This window comes from Balaenoptera physalus, assembly GCF_965194825.1.
Source record: "Balaenoptera physalus genome assembly, chromosome: 18".
NCBI classification, from domain to species: Eukaryota; Metazoa; Chordata; class Mammalia; order Artiodactyla; family Balaenopteridae; genus Balaenoptera; species Balaenoptera physalus.
The window spans coordinates 19,841,168-19,861,351 of NC_138899.1; the positions used below are offsets into that span (position 1 = coordinate 19,841,168).

A 20,184-nucleotide genomic window follows, 5' to 3' on the forward strand; every position below is an offset into this window, starting at 1 on the left:
TTGAAGCTTTGAAATATATTGGCTTTAGCCTGAATTATGACTTCTATTAAAAAGCCTCCAAATGCCTTCAAGCAAAGCAAAATAATTACCTTGAACAGCACATCCCCAGGCATCAGTTCACATATTTGAGAAAGGAAAAGTGCCCTGATTTTTGTATTTCTAATTGTCAGAGTATCAGAGGACTATGAGGAAGGGACGGTGCTGAAATGGGTATCACATCTATTTAGACTATGGTATATTAAGTCAATCTTACCTTCCCTGAGTTGGTTTTATTGCTTAGGGTCTTGCCTACATGAAAAACTATCAAAAACTCAGAAGATATATCATGAAGAAGCATGTAGTTGCCATTTTCTACATTTTACCTGTGAACAATTTGGTGGTTCTGTATAGTAGTGTTGACCTTTGACTCTTTGCAACTTGAATACTGCACCCGAATAGAGCATTACAAACAAATTTACCTCTGGAAAGAGGAAGGGAAAAATCTATCGTTAGTCTGAATCATATTTTGTCAGCTAAAGCAACAAACTGGAAAGTCAGAAGTAAGGTTAAGCAAATTATTATTTTGAGGATTAAAATTGCTAATAGAGACAACCAAACCAGGGATTTCTGCAGTGCCTGCTGGCATGAATCCCTACTCTATTTGTTTGTTTTCAGACCTTAGACCTGCAGGAGAAAATCCTTGCGAAAGATGGCTTTTGTAAGGAATCAACGATGTTCTTGTTTGAAGCAAAAAGGGAAAGAAGTCAAGGTCTGAAGGCATGGAGAAAAGATATCTATGAAATTGTAACTGAAAATAAGTTGATGGTTATTCCTGAAAGGATGCAGTGATCTCTCAGTATTTCTAAGACGATATAGAGAAATCTGAAATAGCTGCAAAATCAACTAGCATGTGGCTAAATCTAGAGCCTAAGTCTAAACATACTTAGTTTGGGCTACAGATAGCAGGAAATTTAAAGGAATTAAAAATAAGTTAGAGAAATAGAAAACAAAGCAAAGCACCAGGGGTGAATGTAAGTAAAGAACTACTTAAAATTTTCAATTAGGAACACGCAAACAGTTTAAAGAATTCATAAATAGAACACATTGAAAGAATTTAAACTGATTTTAGATATTATTATTTCAAGTTAGATTATATTGCAAGATTCAACCATAGTTTTTTCGGAATATTTATTGTAGCTGAATTAAAATGTACTGTTTAGAGAACAACAGGGTAAAAAAACTTGTGCTTCCAGGTACTATATATGTGGATATGAGCATAGCTACAGCACTTACAGAGCTGGTATTAGACTCACCATGTCACACTTTCTCTGTCAATAAAAGTAAAGTAAATTAACCTCATATGTATGATTGCTTTGTGGAATAAAATACCTTTTTTTAAGCTGGAGTATAATTGCTTTACAATGTTGTGTTAGTTTCTGCTGTACAGCAAAGTGAATCAGCTATACATATACATATATCCCCTCTTTTTTGGATTTCCTTCCCATTTAGGTCACCACAGAGCATTGAGTTGAGTTCCCTGTGCTATACAGTCAGTTCTCATTAGTTATCTATTTTATACATAGTAGTGTATATATGTCAATCCCAGAAATAGAGATACAGATGTGGAATAAAGTACTTTTAAATAAATATAAACACTTGGCATAGTGAATATCACATAGGAAGCACATAGGTTGGTTGGTATTTATTATTCTTCTCATTAATTCTATTTTACTGTTACAATAGTGATTATAATAATTGATAACACTAGTTAACAACATAGTTTACCAAATTGCAGTTGCATTTACATTTGGAATTATTTCAAATTAGATTGATGAAAGTCATAGTATATACTGAAAAATGACTTAAAACTGAAAAAAAATGCTAAGTTTGAAAGTGCCACCTGTTCACCCTGTCTTCAGTCTTGAAATCACAGCACCCTCATGTTGAGTCCCAGGTGCATATCCAGAAGCAGGACTCATGCAAGTCCCCGGGTACCCTGTCTTTTCCATCTAGACCATTACTCTTTTTTATTTGACCTTTATTCAATTCAGATTCTTTGGTTCTATAACTCTAAGCTTGATTCCTCGTGCAGGAAATATGTCCTGAGCGAACCCTTGTTGGAGTCATCTATTCCCCTTCCATTCCCATAGAATGCAAATCTAACTCCAAGCATTTAACAAAGAGCCTAGGTTAGGTCAGTCCTACTCCAATCATGACCCATGAAGCGAGTAAAGAGCAGGAACCCATATTTTCATTGGAATATAGATTCTATCTTTCCAAATCAGTTTTCTCTGGCATTTAGAACATTAGGTGATGTAATATAAAATACACAAATGTGTCTATATATTTAATAAATATAAAACCCAGTGTCATGATTATATAAATAACAGGTAAAATTTCGCAAAACTAATCAAGTTAGAAGCTTTATTTTGTTGTTAATTTTCTGAAATCCAAGACATTATGAAAAAGAAAGAAAACTTGGAAAGATGTTTAGTACTCATTGTGTTATGTTTGATTAAAATGTTTTAGTGTTTCACTTATTTGTGTTTTTGTGATTTGTTTTTCTGTAGAGATAAATTATTTTCCTAACTTTGAATTCTTATAAAAAATATAGCACATGGGTCATTTTATAAAAGTCATAATGTAACATAATAAACAGTCTCCTTAATTTTCTTTCTGCAGTGCATGCATAAAATAGACACGCTTTATAATGAATCTCATCAATTCAAATGCATATTATACAGAATCATAGCCATGCTAATGGATTGCTATAGGAAGCTGGAGAATATTAAACCAAATATAAAGTTTTAGGGGAGTTAACTTGATAGAAATATAATAGTTAAAAACATTTTAAAAATTGAAAAATGTCCCTTGCATCATCTCTTATATCTAGTAGATAGCTTTTAAGTGGATTTAAGAATTGTAATGATGAATTTTAATTCTACCTTATGCATTTGCACAGGCTAATTATGTTTAACATTTCACTCTGGTAGCAGTATGGGGAAAATTAAAAGGAAAAATAGATATTTACTATAGTTCTGGCTCCTTCTCCCATCCCAAGCCACAGGGCCCCATATTTTTAGGTTCCTGTCGTGTCATTTTTAGAATGGAAGTGGTTGTCAATGTATGCATAGTTTGTTACTATTATTAAATTATTAATTGAGTCTTATGATTCTCTTTTATGGGGTCTCACCAGGAAATAAAATGGGCATGAGCAAATCAGGAATAATATGCAAGCTGCTGATAATTCTACCTCTTATACAATGATCTTACACATCTCTTACATTGTTTTTTACAGAATAGATTTGATCTTACGAGCTACTAAGGTTCTTTAGTAGTTCCAAAGGTAATTCAATTATATTGTTTTCAAATATATAATTTGACCTGTCTTAAAAAAATTATGGGAAAGAGCTTCCTACAGTAGATTATATTTAAGAGGCTATGTTAAACAGACGTGTCTGAGGTATAAATATCCTTTACTGTAGGCTGACAAATTTATATATGCTTAAGAAATAAATGATCAAGGTTCATGGTTACGATCTTCTATTGAAAGCTAACTGAGTTGACTTATCTTTGTTTTGGTAGATAGTCAACATATCTTCTCTGGGATATAAACTAAATATTTCTTTAAAAATGATTTAAAAATCTGTGTATATGCTCAAGAACTTATGCTAATACTGATTTGAAACTTGCAATTAAATTTGACAAGAAAAGAGTAAATAATGGTAATACCAACTATGGTCTTAGCCATTAAAGACTTCACTTACAATATCAGATTTTGAATAGGATTACCACTATTTATAGAGTTGGCTGAAAAATATAGACCTGCTGGCTATAAATATTTTATATCATTTATTAAAAAACAATAACAACTAATAACATTTACCAATAACCACAGTTAAGATTTTTAGACAATTTATGACTATGATAATTAAATCATATCAAAGAATACATTTGTAAATTTGTCCGTTCTGTTTAATTTATCCAATTGTATAAACACTGATGGCTTGTCCTAATAGGGACACAAAGAGTATAAAATGAAAGGAGGCTGCTAGACCTTCAAAGTTCTACTGGCAAGAAAATAGTCTGAGGAAACTACTCAGGTATGAACATGTGCTGTCTTCCATGATAAAGAAAGGAGGCTCAGAGAGCTGAACCAATAGCTCAGAGGGTGTGACAGAAACTCACAGGTCATTAATGCCAGAACTTGAAACTGAATCAAGATCTGGCCAGAGTTTGCCTGGCTGGATTTCAGAACTGCCTTGGACCAATGACTTATTTTTACCATCTTTTTCCTGCTTTTTGCAGGAAAAAGACCTATAGTGTTTATTTTGTTCCTGTCCCATCATAGTATGTTAGGTGGGTTGAAAGAAGATAACTTGTCCTCTTTAATTTCATGAGTCATGGTGAGAGATTGTGTCCCAGGAGCTGTATCTAATAGATTACACTTACCAGCCTCATCTGAACTTGGACATGATGTAGGTGATGAGATTTTGGACTTTGAGCTGATGCTGTAATGGGATGAGATCTTAGGATGTGATAAATGTGTCCTGAATGTGGTAGGGAAATGAAGAATCACTGGGATCCAGATTGCTCAGTATACTGGATACACCATAAGGTGAACCCTAATGGGTCATGTTGTTCTGTAATTCCCTTTCTTTAAGCACAAGCAGAACACTTCTTCTAAGCCAACAGATCATGGAAAAGGTCAAGGGTTTTGGCAGACATAATTAATATCCTAAATCAGTTGTTCTTGAGTTAATCAAAAGGGAGATTATTATGGGTGAACCTCAGTTAATCAGGAGAAAGCCTTCAAATGAGGGACTGGACCCCTTCCTGAGGTGATAAAGTCTCTTTCCTGCTGACCATAAAGAAGCTAGTTAGTCACCATGAGATCCACATCTGCAACAAAAGGTATTCTGCCACAACCATCTGTAGCTCGGATGCAGATCTTTCCCCAAGTGATCCTCTGATGAAAATGCAGTCCCACTGATATTTTGTGAAACCCTAAGCAGATGATCCACCTATACTTCACTGACACCTGACCCATAGAAATTGTGAGATAATAAATAGCTGTTGTTTTAAACTGATAAGTTTGTGCTAATTTGTTATGTAGCAGTAGAAAACTAATGCAGTGACAATGTTTTTCTTTTATTTTTCTGAGCATTTCCATTTCATTTTTTTATAGTTCCATTATTCTGCTGAAATTTCCTATATGTTCTTCCATGTTTTAAACCTTTTCCACTGGAACTTTTAACACATTAAGTATTGCTATTTTAAATTCCCTCTTTGATGTTTCCAATATCTAGATCATGTCTAACTCAGCTTCTGTTGGGTTTTCTTGTTTCTTGACAACATGTTGTTTTTGTTGTTCTGTTTTTGTGACTCACAATTGCTGATGAATTACTGAACTTTTTATCTAGAAAAGGAGAACAGTAGAGATGAAGGTAAGTAATTTTTATGCTTGAAGATGAGAATGCTGCTTCTAGTGTTAGGTTGTTATTGTGTGTTTGGGGAGAAGGTTGCGATAAGCTCATCAAAAATTAAGCGGGTTTAGGTTTTACTTTTGGTATGACTACTTTTTGTGCACCACTGAATTCAAGCCCTCTAATGTTATCCTTCGGATTGGGTTAGATGATGAGATGCTAAAGAGTTTTCTTCAATGTTCATTTTCTACCTTCAGCTTTCTGCCTTCCTTTTATGCCTGAACCTCAAATAGGAACTGCGTCCATCTCTTTACCTTTTGATTAGAGGTATACTGCTGTTGCTTGTCACTCAGTTCTTATAAGCTTGGTGGTAGAATGGAGGAAAGTTTCTCTGTTGATCTGATCCAGCCTCTTTCTTAGGCAGGCCTGTGTTCCTGAGCTTGAAAGGGGGATTATTTCAGTAACCCTGCCTCTACCAACTTCTGCCTGTATGTCTTGTGGGCATTATGCAATAGAATGTTTTGTCTGTCCCTCAAAGTAGGAGACTTCTAATGGCATGAGCCCTGGCCTCCTAAAGTAGAGGGTTTTTTTGGTTTGATTTTTGTTTTTTTCCTTTTCCCAGACTCAATAGGTCTTCACCTGTGCCCTGGAGGATGTCAGAGAATTTCCTTAATAGTTTTGTTGTTATTGCATTTTATGGCTTTCTCACAGTGGTGGCCACTCCCCTCCATCACAGGTGGGATGAAAAATTGTTACAGGTATTTGGAAAACAGTTTTCCAGATTCTTATAAACTTATCCAAAAACTTTACATGTGCCACAGTAATTCCAATCTTAGGTATTTACTCAAGGGAAATTAAAGCATTTGTTCAGACAAAAATCTGTGCTTGAATGTCTATAGCACTGTAATTCATAATCACCCCACACTTGGAACAACTCAAATGTCCTTCAACTGGAAAATGGAAAAACAAATATTTTATATCCGTACAATAGAATGTTACTTAGAAATAGAAAGGAAAAATTAGTGATGCACAAAACTATATGGATGAACCTTGATTACATTATGCTAAGTGGAAGAAGCCAAATTTAAAATGTAACATATTGTACAATTCATTTACATGACATTCTGGAAATGATAAAAACTATAGGGACTGAAAATAGGTCATTGGTTGCAAGATGGGAGTTGGGGGAGGAGTTGACAATAAAAGGGTACAGAAAAATTTGGGGGCTGATAATATTCTATATCTTGATTTGTTGTTGGTTGCATGACTATGCATTTGTCAATATTCATAAACTCTATCAAAAAAAGTAAGTTTTACTGTGAGTAAATTATACCTCAATGAAACAGTTTTTTAAAAGTTTGCAAATATTTTACTCAAGTATTTAAAAATTAAAATAGCAAAAAAAATGAAAATGGGAAATAAGGTGGACAATAATATAAACTAGTTAACTGAAAAAATGCAGATGCAATCTAAAATTCACCTAGAACTTTGCAGTTTCTTTGGAAATGCAAATTAAGTAGACAAATGTCTAGCAAGATTAATTTTTAAAAGACAAAAAATATTAATAAAATCAAAATACAAGATTTATCTATAGCATTAGTAGAAATTTTAAAAATGAGATTATTATAAAAAATTGTATGTCAATTCCCTTGTAAGCTTTTATAGAATGAGTAATTCCCTAAAGGTCATGCCTTTGTGTAATCTCCTCATCCTGAGAGAATATGGCAAAAATGATGGAATAGCATTTTCATGATAAGATTATACTAAATGCAAAGTTAAAGAGATTCTGCAGATGTAAATACGTCATCAGTTGATTTTAAGTAAATAAAAAATGAGATTATCTTGTCTGAGTCTGACCTAATCAGGTGAGCCCTTTAAACATGAGGTCAGAGACTTCTAGTAGAAACCCTGTTGCAGGCTTTGAAGATGCAAACTGCCATAAATTCTACAACCACAAAATCAGTTTTGCCAACAACCAGATGGAGCTTAGCAGCAAATCTTTCTCTTGTTGAGTCTCCTGATGAAAATGCTGCCTCACCTACCTTTGCAGAATTGGGGACCTTGAACAGAGAAAGCAGCTAGACAGTGTCTGGTCTCTGACCTGCAGAAACTGGGAGATAATAAATGGTTTGTTGTTTTAAGCGACTTTGTGTTAGATAATTTGCTACACAGCATAGAAAACTGGTGTAGATTTTGGTAACAGGGCTATTTCTATTTCTCCCAAAATCCATTTCCTAGAAATCCAGTATATTTACAGTAACCAATTGAGACTAACTAGATGTATCCTGCTAAAAATCTGGGTTTTTTTCTTTTTTAGATAGGGATCTCATTATATTTCTACTAAATACCTTATTACCTCTCTTTTTTGCTCTGTTTTCCTATAGGATACTATCATGTTAAAACACTCCTCACCCTATAAACCCAATTTAGACATTATACCTTTAATATACAAGGAGGTCAGGTCAAAGTCAATCATTTACCAGGGGTTTCCTAAATATAACTTAGTGATCAATGCAATTATAACAGCGTAAAAAAACTCACATAAAAAGCAACACTAGACAGAGACAATTTTATACGTGATTTCAAATACAATTTCAAAAGTTAGAGTTCCTGCTTATACATAGTGTTCTAAAAAACAGAATGAAAGTAAAGTACTCCAACTTATCTATGAAGCAAATTTTAACCATGATATTTAAAACAGTGATTATAAGAAAGAAAAACTATTAATCATTCTGAATTATGTCTAGATATCCAAAATTAAAGCAACCCCAAAGAAAAAATATATGCATTTTCTACTATGTAACTGATGAGTTATAGAATTGAGGAACCCCAAATCCAAAATTCCTGAGTATACTGTTTATATACATGTTGTTCAAAACTCATCTGGTAACCTGATATTGCATCCAAACACTGGAGAAAAGGAAGTTATTTTGGAAGCTGAATCTGACAGATTCAGTACCCTCCATTGAGGAATACTTTATCTCTGCCTAGTTCTTGCCTGTATCCTTTGAATCACTAGTAAATTTAGTGTTGGTAAGATCTATGTGTTAGTTTTCTATTGGTGCCATAAAAAAATTATCACAGATTTAGCAGATTGAACAACACAAATTTTATTATTTTACAGTTCTATAGGTCACAAGTCAGACATGGGTCTCATTGGGCTGAAATCAAGCTGTTGGCAGGCTGTGTTCCTTTCTGAAGGCTCTAGAGGGGGACCAATTCCTTTGTTCATTCAGGTTGTTGGTAGAATCTGATTCCTTGCAAATACAGAATTGAGGTCCCATTTCCTTTACATCTTTCAGCTGTTCTAGAGACATCCCACATGGCCTGGCTAGTGGCTCGTTTCTACACTTTCAATGCCAGCAATGGTGGGTGGGGTGCTTCTCACACTTTGAATCTTTCCTACCTGTTTTTCTATTGTCACATCTATCTGACTTACCTTTCTGCCTTCTTGTTCCATTTCAGGGCCCATGTAATTACTTTGGTACCATCAGTTAATCCAGAATAACCTCCCTATTATAAAATCTGTAACCTAATTTTACTTGCAATGTTCTTTTTCCATGTAACATAACATGTTCACAGATTCCAAGGATTAGGGCATGGATATCTTTAGAGGCCTTTATTCTGCCTATCACAATCTATAATCCAGTGGAGGCTGCCTTGATAATTAATTCCACCATGTAAACAAAGCAGGAGGATCTTACATGACAATGTTTTGCCATGGCCTTCAAGATCCTACATGATCTGACTTTCTGCTTCTTCCTTGACTTCATCTCAGGCATTTTTTCCTCACACCCTGTTCCTCCAAAACAGCAAATGTGTTTGTAATTCAGTCTTTATACTCTTGCTCTTCCCTCTATCTCAAACATTTTCTCCATTTTTGCACAAATAATGTCCCCATCTCTGCATAATTCAGCTCTTAATGTAAATGGGTTTTAAACCCATGATATCTAAATTAACCACTTTCCTCATTCAATCTCTATCATATTACCCCAACTTATTGTCTTCACAACATTTATTACTTTCTTAAATTAACTAGTAAAGTGAGGATTAATCTAGAAAATATCATTATTTCAAGAAATAAATAACACGAACAACTACAATGCATACAATTCTTGTTTGAATTGAACAAACAAGAAAGCTATTTGGTATTCTTCTTACAGGACATGGAATAGAAGAGGGCTTCATGGAAAAATCAATCTCTGTGAGAAAACAAAATCCAATATAAAATACGTTATACAAGTGATCTATTGCAATAAATGCATAATAAAATAGCAATGCTATTTTCTAATGGAGTTATGTTAGAAGAGATAGGCAACTAACCAGATGTCTGCTTTTAAAGATGTAGTTGGGACAGCAGGTCCATGTATCTCTCATATAGTGTTACCATGCATGCAGAGAAGTGGAAACTTCCCACCGACACGCCTTTTATTTTTAACTGTTTGATATTATCGTTTAAATGTAAATTCTAACTTTATAGAATAAACTTTCCAACTGGAAAAAAAAATTACTTCCAAATTTGCCTCTTATGTACAAAAGAAGCAGGTATATTGTGAGTAAAATGTTCTATTTGCCTCTGGCTAGCTGTAAATTCTCCAGTCTGGCTCCCAGGAGTTCTTTGCTCCTCACACTAGGCCATACTGAACACTGAATAATTTGTTAAAATTTTCTATATATAGATATTGAGAAATATGTCATCCTAATTCCATAAAGGAGAAAAATAAGTGCTAGCCAAACAACATATTATCAATTTTATGAAATGGTAGGGTTATAGACTATTTAATATGCTAGAAAATAAAATGCTGTTTTAATAAACATTCATAAGTGCATTGTTCATATTATCTCTTCATTTATTATTTAAAATGTCCAATATTTTACAATGAATAAGAAAAATTGTTACTTTGTAATTTAAATTTCAATTCAAATTTCCATAAAATGATTCAGACTGTTCGATGCATATTTTGAATTAATCAAGCTGTATCTTTTAACCTTTCTTAAAGACAATAGGAATGTACTTGTTGAAAGATTAACCATTACCTACTATAATTTAAAATTTTAAAACTAATGCTCTAATGGCATTGTTGGATCCATACTCATATATTTATTCACCAAAAGAGTTGGCCATTTGTCATAGTGTGATTAAATGGAATTACATCATGATTTATTCTGGTTACTACATTCTGATACATTACATAGGGTTTTACATTTTTCATTTAATTTTAAGGAATGATCTGAAAAATAATATTGGAAATATAATATTGAAATAAATTAAATGTTGCTTTAAAATAACATTTTAACATAAAAAGGTCTGGTATTTGAATATCTGAGATTTACTTAAAGTAGAATCAAGTAAAATGTACAAATACTCAAGAATAGGAAGGACAAATATATGGGACAGATAACAACTGACAACTAATTGGAAAAAATGTTCTTATCTATCCATTAGATGTTCTCAGAGTTTATAGAGCTGAAAACTTTCAAGCATTTAAAAGAATTGATGGCCAAATTTTTAGGATATAGTCACTAATGTTCCAAAACATTCTCAATTGACATAATTCGATATCTTAAAATACAATACAACAACCAGTAATAAAATCATTGCCACCATCACAAACTATTTTTGGTAGTCTGGGGTGTTCAATTTGTGTCTCTGGTCTTTTATGCACCTTCCTATTTCCTTGCCCTCTACACTGAGAAGCACAGAAACTCCTGGCAACATTCTCAATGTATTTGCCTTAGATAACTGTCTTGTTTAATTGGCTGATCACTGTGCCCTGTTCGTATTACTATCTTTCAGGCCTTGCCTCTCTATCTGTGTATTTAAATTTTTTTCCAATTTTAATTAAAAATGGCATACATAGGTATGTATGCATAATATATTCCAGACAAACAAAAATTGTTTTGGATTGCCATTTCTTTTTAAGTGTCTAACGGAGTTCTAAGACCAAGCTTGAGAACAGATTACTGCATGTCTTGCTTGTAAGTAGAACAAAATTTATAAGTTGTGTTTTATTCTTTACATCAGTTTAGGTGTCAGGAATGATATATGTAGTAATTTGTAGAGTAGCAGACCAAACATTGATGAGCTGACAGGTGTTAGATATGTGCTATCTTTGTAAAGATGCTATATTGCATCTGATTAAGCTCACACTTCTGCTTTAGCGAGGTATCTGTCTGTACATACAGGAATGGAAAAAAAAAAAAAAAAAGGATGTAATGAGAATCTTAAATCTGTGCACCGTGAGGGTATCATTGGAAAGATAGAGTAAGATTGGTTTTAAAAAATAATTCATAAAAATCTGAGCCTATAATCAGCAGTGCTGTAGTTGCAAAATTTAATGCTGGGATATGTGAATCAAAACATATATATTATTTTTCATGCTTCCATGAAACTGGTATATTATTTACTGCAAAAATTCTCTATAAATAAAGTAGGATGTGGAAGGTACTCAAACAATTTCAATGTATAATGGAACAATGCCCTTCCCTGATGCCTTCAGCTGGTGCCCTTTTAGCACTAAACCCCAGCTCCCTTCCAAGTAATGGCATGAGGGTCAAACTACTTGTTACAGTAAATGAAACGCTTTCCTCCCCATGGCCCACTTTTCAGGAACTTCTCTCTCATATCTATGCACTGATTGTTGTGCAAAAAACATCTTCACAGCTTGTACTTCAGATTGGAATTGTAATCTGCTAATATCTCCCAGACTGATACATGCAATCTTACTGTTATTTAGTATGACGTGTATGTTCATTTACCAGGTGGTCAGACAGAACACAAATAATGTTGGGATTATTAATTTAATATGAATAATGAATACATTTTTTAAAATGGATGTAAACACAAACTTTTTGAGTCTCACCTCATTCACTTAGGTATAGATTCATTGGTAATTGATTATAATCAATATATTTCTTTTCTAAGTTATTGGTATTTATTACATTTTAAATATTTGTTTTCTTTTGATATGGATTTATTTATTTTTATGGATTTATAGGTTTTCATGAAGTTTTACCTTAAAATTGATGGTAAGCATGTGAATAAAATATATCTTATTTGGTATCTTAATCACTATATATATGTGTAGTTAGTAAGATTTTTAGAAAAACAATGGCCTACCTTCAACTTCGGATATATCTCTCAAGGCCTCACTAGCCATATTGTCATAATTTAAGTCCCAGAGTCAAGTTTTAACCCAGGTCCCAGACTCAACTTTTAACTCAGTCTCAACTTTTAACCCAGCAAATTTCAATAAAATTTGCTCAGAAAGCCCTAACTGGACAGAAACATACATTTTTTGCCACAGTTCAACATCTATGATCATTGTCCCCCTTTATTGAATATAATTCCTAAATAATATTATTAATTCATGTATATTATCTCGTTATGTTGTATATGACATTTACCTATACCATTTAATTGGACATTTAATTTGCTTTTAATTTGTTGCAATTTTAAATAAAATAGAAGAATTGCAAATGATATCTATTTTAGGTGTTTTCCCCAAAATAAATTTAAAGCAGTTGAACTATTGGGTTTAGATTATTTCTTCAGATTAAATTCATATAAGTGAAATTGTTTTGTCAAAGAAACCTTAAATTATAAAAGCATCCCCCAAAATAGTGATGGCAATTTATACGTTTGAAAGGACAACATATGAACCTTAGAATACCAAGACTGATTTACTGCATATTGCAATTATTACTTTGTATTTTTTCAATTTTATTTAATTTTATAGTTTATTGAGCACTTTGATCTGTAGACATTTTGAATTATATACTGTTATTTATGCCATTTCTCATCATATATATCCTTCTCATTTGTATTTTAAAGTGTAATGAGAGAACAATCTAGATTAAAAATGACATGTAATTTTTATAGTCTTATTTTTAAAATAATATATGATTATTTAATACCTTTGATAATATCAAAAATAATAAAAATACAAAATGGGAACTTAACAATAAAACTTTGTCTTTATACATAAATCCTGCTTGACTACTTCAGTGACAATGAACCAAAATGGCTTTCTTGTCATTGTTTTAAATGCAGTAAAAATCCAAACCACATTGTATATAGTAATTTCCATGCATTAATAATTTGCATTGTATTGTGTGGAGTAATTTGAATGCAGTAATAACCCACAAAAGAATTTAAATGTAGTTATTGAAATGCAGTACAATAAAATTAAATTAAAAAGAAGTGACCTTCTTTTTAATAAAATTAAAAATAAGAAATATGACTGATTTCCAGATAAGAGAAAAGGTAGAGAGACATAAAAGATATGAAAGGAGCTTGAAATAGTGGCCCAGGCTCTTGTGGCCCCAGGGGCTCTATCTATATTTCTAGAAGGGGCTTCAACTCTTACAGGAGAGAAAAGGAAATGAGGAGAGGCCACAGATGTGGAAGGAGAGTCAGGTAAACCCTCAAGACTCTTATCTGGGGCCCGTACATGGGAAGAAAAGCAGCATTTCGTACAGTTTGGTGTGTGGGAGAGGCTGCTTGACTCAGAGGAGGAACATTCTAGCCCTTTAATAAGGTCAACAAGCCAGTAGTTAAATTCAGAAAACATAGACAAAATCATACCAGGAAACTGAAAATTTACAAATAGAAATTTGTGCCTTTAGAAGGAGACTGTCTTGCCAGGCCAGGCAATGGGAGGTATTTTTACCAGGTGAGGCAATATTAAAGTGAGGTTTTAGTTATCACAGCCTCATTAGTGTACAGTGAAGCAGACAAAACTCCAGGTGTGTGAGAAAGGAGGAAGCAAAGGATAACTCTACCTTTGCTCTAGTAAGATATGGGGCTAATATTTGTTATCTATTATTTTAAAAGGCCATATTTTTACTAGAAGTAAATGTTCAGGAAATATTCGATGACATAGATATAACAATAAAATTTAAATAAATGAATAGGAGTCTTTTTATAGATGAGATGATGAGAATGAGAAGGCAGGCAGAGAGAGACGAAGAACAAGAAGGGAAGAAAAATTTAGTCATAAAGAAAATGAATTAGGGAAAAATGAAGTAATATTGGACTTCAGTGAATTACTCAATATGTGTATCTCAAGAGGATACATTTTAAGTGATTAAAATGAATTCACATAAATGGATTTATGCATTTAAACACATTATTTTTGTTAAAGAAAAGATGGGCATTTTTTGATTGGGTTGTTTGTTTTTTTTTTGATATTGAGCTGCATGAGCTGTTTTTATATGTTGGAGATTAATGCCTTGTCACTTGCTTCATTTGCAAATATTTTCTCCCATTCTGAGGGTTTTCTTTTTATCTTGTTTATGGTTTCCTTTGGTGTGCAAAAGCTTTTAAGTTTCATTAGGTCCCATTTGTATATTTTTGTTTTTATTTCCATTACTCTAGGAGGTGGGTCTAAAGAGATCTTGCTGTGGTTTATGGCAAAGAGTGTTCTTCCTATGGTCTTATATTTAATACTTTAATCCATCTTTAGCTTATTTTTGTGTATGGTGTTAGGGAGTGTTCTAATTTCATTCTTTTACATGTAGCTGTCTAGTTTTCCCAGCACCACTTATTGAAGAGACTGTCTTTTCTCCATTGTATATCCTTGCCTCCTTTGTCATAGATTAGTTGACCATAGGTGCGTGGGTTTATCTCTGGGCTTTCTATCTTTTTCCAGTGATCTATATTTCTGTGTTTGTGCCAGTACCATATTGTCTTGATTACTGTAGCTTTGTAGAAGAGTCTGAAGTCAGAGAGTCCGATTCCTCCAGCTCCGCTTTTTTCCCGCAAGACTACTTTGGCTCTTCGTGGTCTTTTGTATCTCCATACAAATTTTAAGATATTTTTTGCTTTAGTTCTGTAAAAAATGCCATTGGTAATTTGATAGGGATTGCACTGAATCTGTAGATTGCTTTGGGTAGTATAGTCATTTTCAATATTGATTCTTCCAATCCAAGAACATGGTATATCTCTCCATCTGTTGGTATCATCTATAATTTCTTTCATCAGTGTCTTACAGTTTTCTGAGTACAGGTCTTTACCTCCTTAGGTAGGTTTATTCCTAGGTATTTTATTCTTCTTGTTGCAATGGTAAATGGGAGTGTTTCCATAATTTCTCTTTCAGATTTTTCATGATTAGTATATAGGAATGCAAGATATTTCTGTGCATTAATTTTGTGTCCTGCAAGTTTACCAAATTCATTGATTAGCTCTAGTAGTTTTCTGGTGGCATCTTTAAGATTATCTATCTATAGTATCATGTCATCTGCAAACAGTGACAGTTTTACTTCTTCTTTTCCAGATTGTATTACTTTTATTTCTTTTTCTTCTCTGATTGCCATGGCTAGGACTTCCAAAACTATGTTGAATAATAGTGGTGAGAGTGGACATCCTTGTCTTGTTCCTGATCTTAGAGTAAATGCTTTCAGTTTTTCACCATTGAGAATGATGTTTGCTGTGGGTTTGTCGTATATGACCTTTATTATGTTGAGGTAGCCTCCCTCTTTACCCACTTTCTGGAGAGTTTTTATCATAAATGGTGCTGAATTTTGTCAAAAGCTTTTTCTGGATCTATTGAGATGATCATATGGTTTTTACTCTTTAGTTTGTTAAAATGGTGTATCACATTAATTGATTTGCATATATTGAAGAATCCTTGCATCTCTGGGGTAAATACTACATGATAATGGTGTATGATCCTTTTCATGTGTTGTTGGATTCTGTTTGCTAGTATTTTGGTGAGGATTTTTGCATCTATATTCATCAGTGATATTAGTCTGTAATTTTCTTTTTTTGTAGTATCTTTCTCTGGTTTTGGTATCAGGGTGCTGGTGGCCTCATAGAATGAGTTTGGGAGTGTTCCTTCCTCTGCAACTTTTTGGAAGAGTTTGAGAAGGATGGGTGTTAGCTCTTCTCTAAATGTTTGATAGAATTCACCTGTGAAGCCATCTGGTCCTGGACTTTTGTTTGTTGGAAGATTTTTAATCACAGTTTCAAACTCATTACTTGTGATTGGTCTGTTCATATTTTCTATTTCTTCCTGGTTCAGTCTTGGAAGGTTATACCTTTCTAAGAATTTGTCCATTTCTTCCAGGTTGTCCATTTTATTTGCATAGAGCTGCTTGTAGTAGTCTCTCAGGATGCTTTGTATTTCTGCAGCATCTGTTGTAACTTCTCCTTTTTCATTTTTAATTTTATTGATTTGAGTCCTCGCCCTCTTTTTCTTGATGAGTCTGGCTAATGGTTTATCAGTTTTGTTCCTCTTCTCAAAGAACCATCTTTTAGTTTTATTGATCTTTGCTATTGTTTTCTTTGTTTCTATTTCATTTATTTCTGCTCTGATCTGTATGATTTCTCTCCTTCTGCTAACTTTGGGTTTTGTTTGTTCTTCTTTCCCTATCTCCTTTAGGTGTAAGGTTAGATTATTTGAGATTTTTCTTGTTTCTTGAGGTAGGCTTGTATAGCTATAAACTTCCCTCTTAGAACCGCTTTTGCTGTATCCCATAGGTTTTGGATCATCATGTTTTCATTGTCATTTGTGTCTAGGTATTTTTTGATTTCCTCTTTGATTTCTTCAGTGATCTCTTGGTTATTTAGTAATGTATTGTTTAATCTCCATGTGTTGTGTATTTTACATTTTTCTCCCTGTAATTTATTTCTAATCTCATTGTGTTGTGGTCAGAAAAGATGCTTGATATGATTTCAATTTTCTTAAATTTACTGAGGCTTGATATGTGACCCAGGTTGTGATCTATCCTGGAGAATGTTCCATGCACACTTGAGAAGAAAGTGTAATCTGCTATTTTTGAATGGAATGTCCTATAAATATCAATTAAATCTATCTGGTCTACTGTGTCATTTAAAGCTTCTGTTTCCTTATTTATTTTCATTTTGGATGATCTGTCCATGGGTGTAAGTGAGGTGTTAAAGTCCTCCACTATTATTGTGTTACTGTCGATTTCCTCTTTTATAGCTGTTAGCAGTTGCCTTATGTATTGAGATACTCCTATGTTGGGTGCATATATATTTATAATTGTTATATTTTCTTCTTGGACTGATCCCTTTATCATTATATAGTGTCCTTCCTTGTCTCTTGTACCATTCTTTATTTTAAAGTCTATTTTATCTGATATGAGTATTGCTACTCCAGCTTTCTTTTGATTTCCATTTGCATGGAATATCTTTTTCCATCCCCTCACTTTCAGTCTGTATGTGTCCCTAGGTCTGAGGTGGGTCTCTTGTAGAAAACATATATATGGGTGCTGTTTTTGTGTCTTTTCAGCAAACCTGTGTCTTTTGGTTGCAGCATTTAATCCATTCACGTTTAAGGTAATTATCAATATGTATGTTCCTATGACCATTTTCTTATTTGTTTTGGGTTTGTTTTTGTAGGTCCTTTTCTTCTCTTGTGTTTCCCACTTAGAGAAGATCCTTTAGCATTTGTTGTAGAGCTGGTTTGGTGGTGCTGAATTCTCTTAGCTTTTGCTTGTCTGTAAAGCTTTTGATTTCTCTAACAAATCTGAATGAGATCCTTGCTGGGTAGAGTAATCTTGGTTGTAAGTTCTTCCCTTTCATCACTTTAAGTATATCATGCCACTCCCTTCTGGCTTGTAGAGTTTCTGCTGAGAAATCAGCTGCTAACCTTATGGGAGTTCCCTTGTATGTTATTTGTCGTTTTTCCCTTTCTGCTTTCAATAATTTTTCTTTGTCTTTAATTTTTGCCAATTTGATTACTATGTGTCTTGGCATATTTCTCCTTGGGTTTATCCTGTATGGGACTCTGCACTTCCTGGACTTGGGTGGCTATTTCCTTTCCCATGTTAGGGAAGTTTTCAACTATAATCTCTTCAAATATTTTCTCGGGTCCTTTCTCTCTCTCTTCTCCTTCTGGGACCCCTATAATGTGAATGTTGTTGTGTTTAATGTTGTCCCAGACGTCTCTTAGGCTGTCCTCATCTCTTTTCATTCTTTATTCTGTTCTGTGGCAGTGAATTCCACCATTCCGTCTTCCAGGTCACTTATCCATTCTTCTGCCTCAGTTATTCTGCTATTGATTCCTTCTAGTGTAGTTTTCATTTCAGTTATTGTATTGTTCATCTGTTTGTTTGTTCTTTAATTCTTCTAGGTCTTTGTTAAACATTTTCTGCATCTTCTTGATCTTTGTCTCCATTCTTTTTCTGAGGTCCTGGATCATCTTCACTATCATTATTCTGAATTCTTTTTCTGGAAGGTTGCCTATCTCCACTTCATTTAGTTGTTTTTCAGGGGGTTTATCTTGTTCCTTCATCTGGTACATAGCCCTCTGCCTTTTCATCTTGTCTATCTTTCTGTGAATGTGGTTTTTGTTCCACAGGCTGCAGGATTGTAGTTATTCTTGCTTCTGCTGTCTGCCCTCTAGTGGATAAGGCTATCTATGAGGGTTGTGCCAGCCTCCCTTCTTGATGGCAGGGACTGGTGGTGGGTAGAGCTGGCTGTTGCTCTGGCGGGCAGAGCTCAGTAAAACTTTAATCAGCTTTTGCTGATGGGTGGGGCTGGGTTCCCTCCCTGTTGGTTGTTTGGCCTGAGGCGACCCAACACTGGAGCCTACCCAGGCTCTTTGGTGGGGCTAATGGCAGACTCTGGGAGGCCTCACGCCAAGGAGTACTTCCCAGAACTTCTGCTGCCAGTGTCCTTGTCCTCTCGGTGAGACAGAGCCACCCCCCGCCTCTGCAGGAGACCCTCCAACACTAGCAGGTAGGTCTGGTTCAGTCTCCTATGGGGTCACTGCTCCTTCCCCTGGGTCCAGATGCGCACACTACTTTGTGTGTGCCCTCCAAGAGTGGAGTCCCTGTTTCCCCCAGTCCTGTCGAAGTCCTCTAATCAAATCCCGCTAGCCTTCAAAGTCTGATTTTCTAGGAATTCCTCCTCCCATTGCCGGACCCCCAGGTTCAGAAGCCTGACATGGGGCTCGGAACTTTCACTCCAGTGGGTGGACTTCTGTGGTATAAGTGTTCTCTAGTTTCTGAGTCACCCACCCAGCAGTTATGGGATTAGATTTTATTGTGATTGCGCCCTTCCTACCATCTCATTATGGCTTCTCCTTTGTTTTTGGATGTGGGGTATCTTTTTTGGTGAGTTCCAGTGTCTTCCTGTCGATGATTCTTCAGCAGTTAGTTGTGATTCCAGTGTTCTTGCAAGAGGAAGTGAGAGCACGTCCTTCTACTCCTCCATCTTGAGCCAATCCCCCCTAAAACATTTTTAAGAGGTTTTAATAGGATCAAAATAGGAAATAGTCTCCTTAGAGCAGTTGGGTGCTAGACTTCTGCATTAACCTTGCTTCATCTTTGGTCCCACACTCTTGCTACTGTAGTTGGTCTTCATATTTAGCCGACCTGCCCATTATATGTGCAATATGTATGTGAATGAGGAAAATGAGTGTCTCTCTCAAGCAAATGATGTTTCACTCACCTCTCTTCTCCTTTACAAGATATTCAGATTCTAAGCATTCTGTATTCATCCTCTAGTTGTATTAAATTATTAGCTGTGTGATCTTGAACTAGTGATTTAATCCCTTATTTTGTCAAATGTATCAAATTTATAATTTCTCAAATATTAATAAGCAATGATAGTAATAACACCTAATCAATAAGATGAAGATTAGAATTGTGATTTACTTTAACTTAAAATTCTGACACATGGTAAGTGCTCCAGAAACAGTACTTTTTATTGTTTTCACTGTATCCTTTTTCCTCTGTCTACAGTATCAATATGTCCTCCTGTCTTTTAAACTTAATTTTTTAGCCATTCTTTTTTTACACCAACATC

The 20,184-nt window shown here is 34.3% G+C and overlaps 1 long non-coding RNA gene across 2 annotated transcripts in view; it reads left to right on the forward strand.

Annotated features, from left to right (window-relative positions):
* Positions 1-20,184, forward strand: part of LOC309647397 — a 234,314-nt gene that overhangs the window by 212,343 nt on the left and 1,787 nt on the right. Inside the window, exon 7 of one of the 2 annotated variants that reach the window (XR_014256014.1) lies at positions 655-15,126. The exons of the other annotated variant lie outside the window; for it this stretch is intronic. This is a non-coding gene — a long non-coding RNA (uncharacterized lncRNA). Of the gene's footprint in view, positions 1-654; positions 15,127-20,184 lie in introns of those variants that run through there. 2 annotated transcript variants of the gene reach the window in all.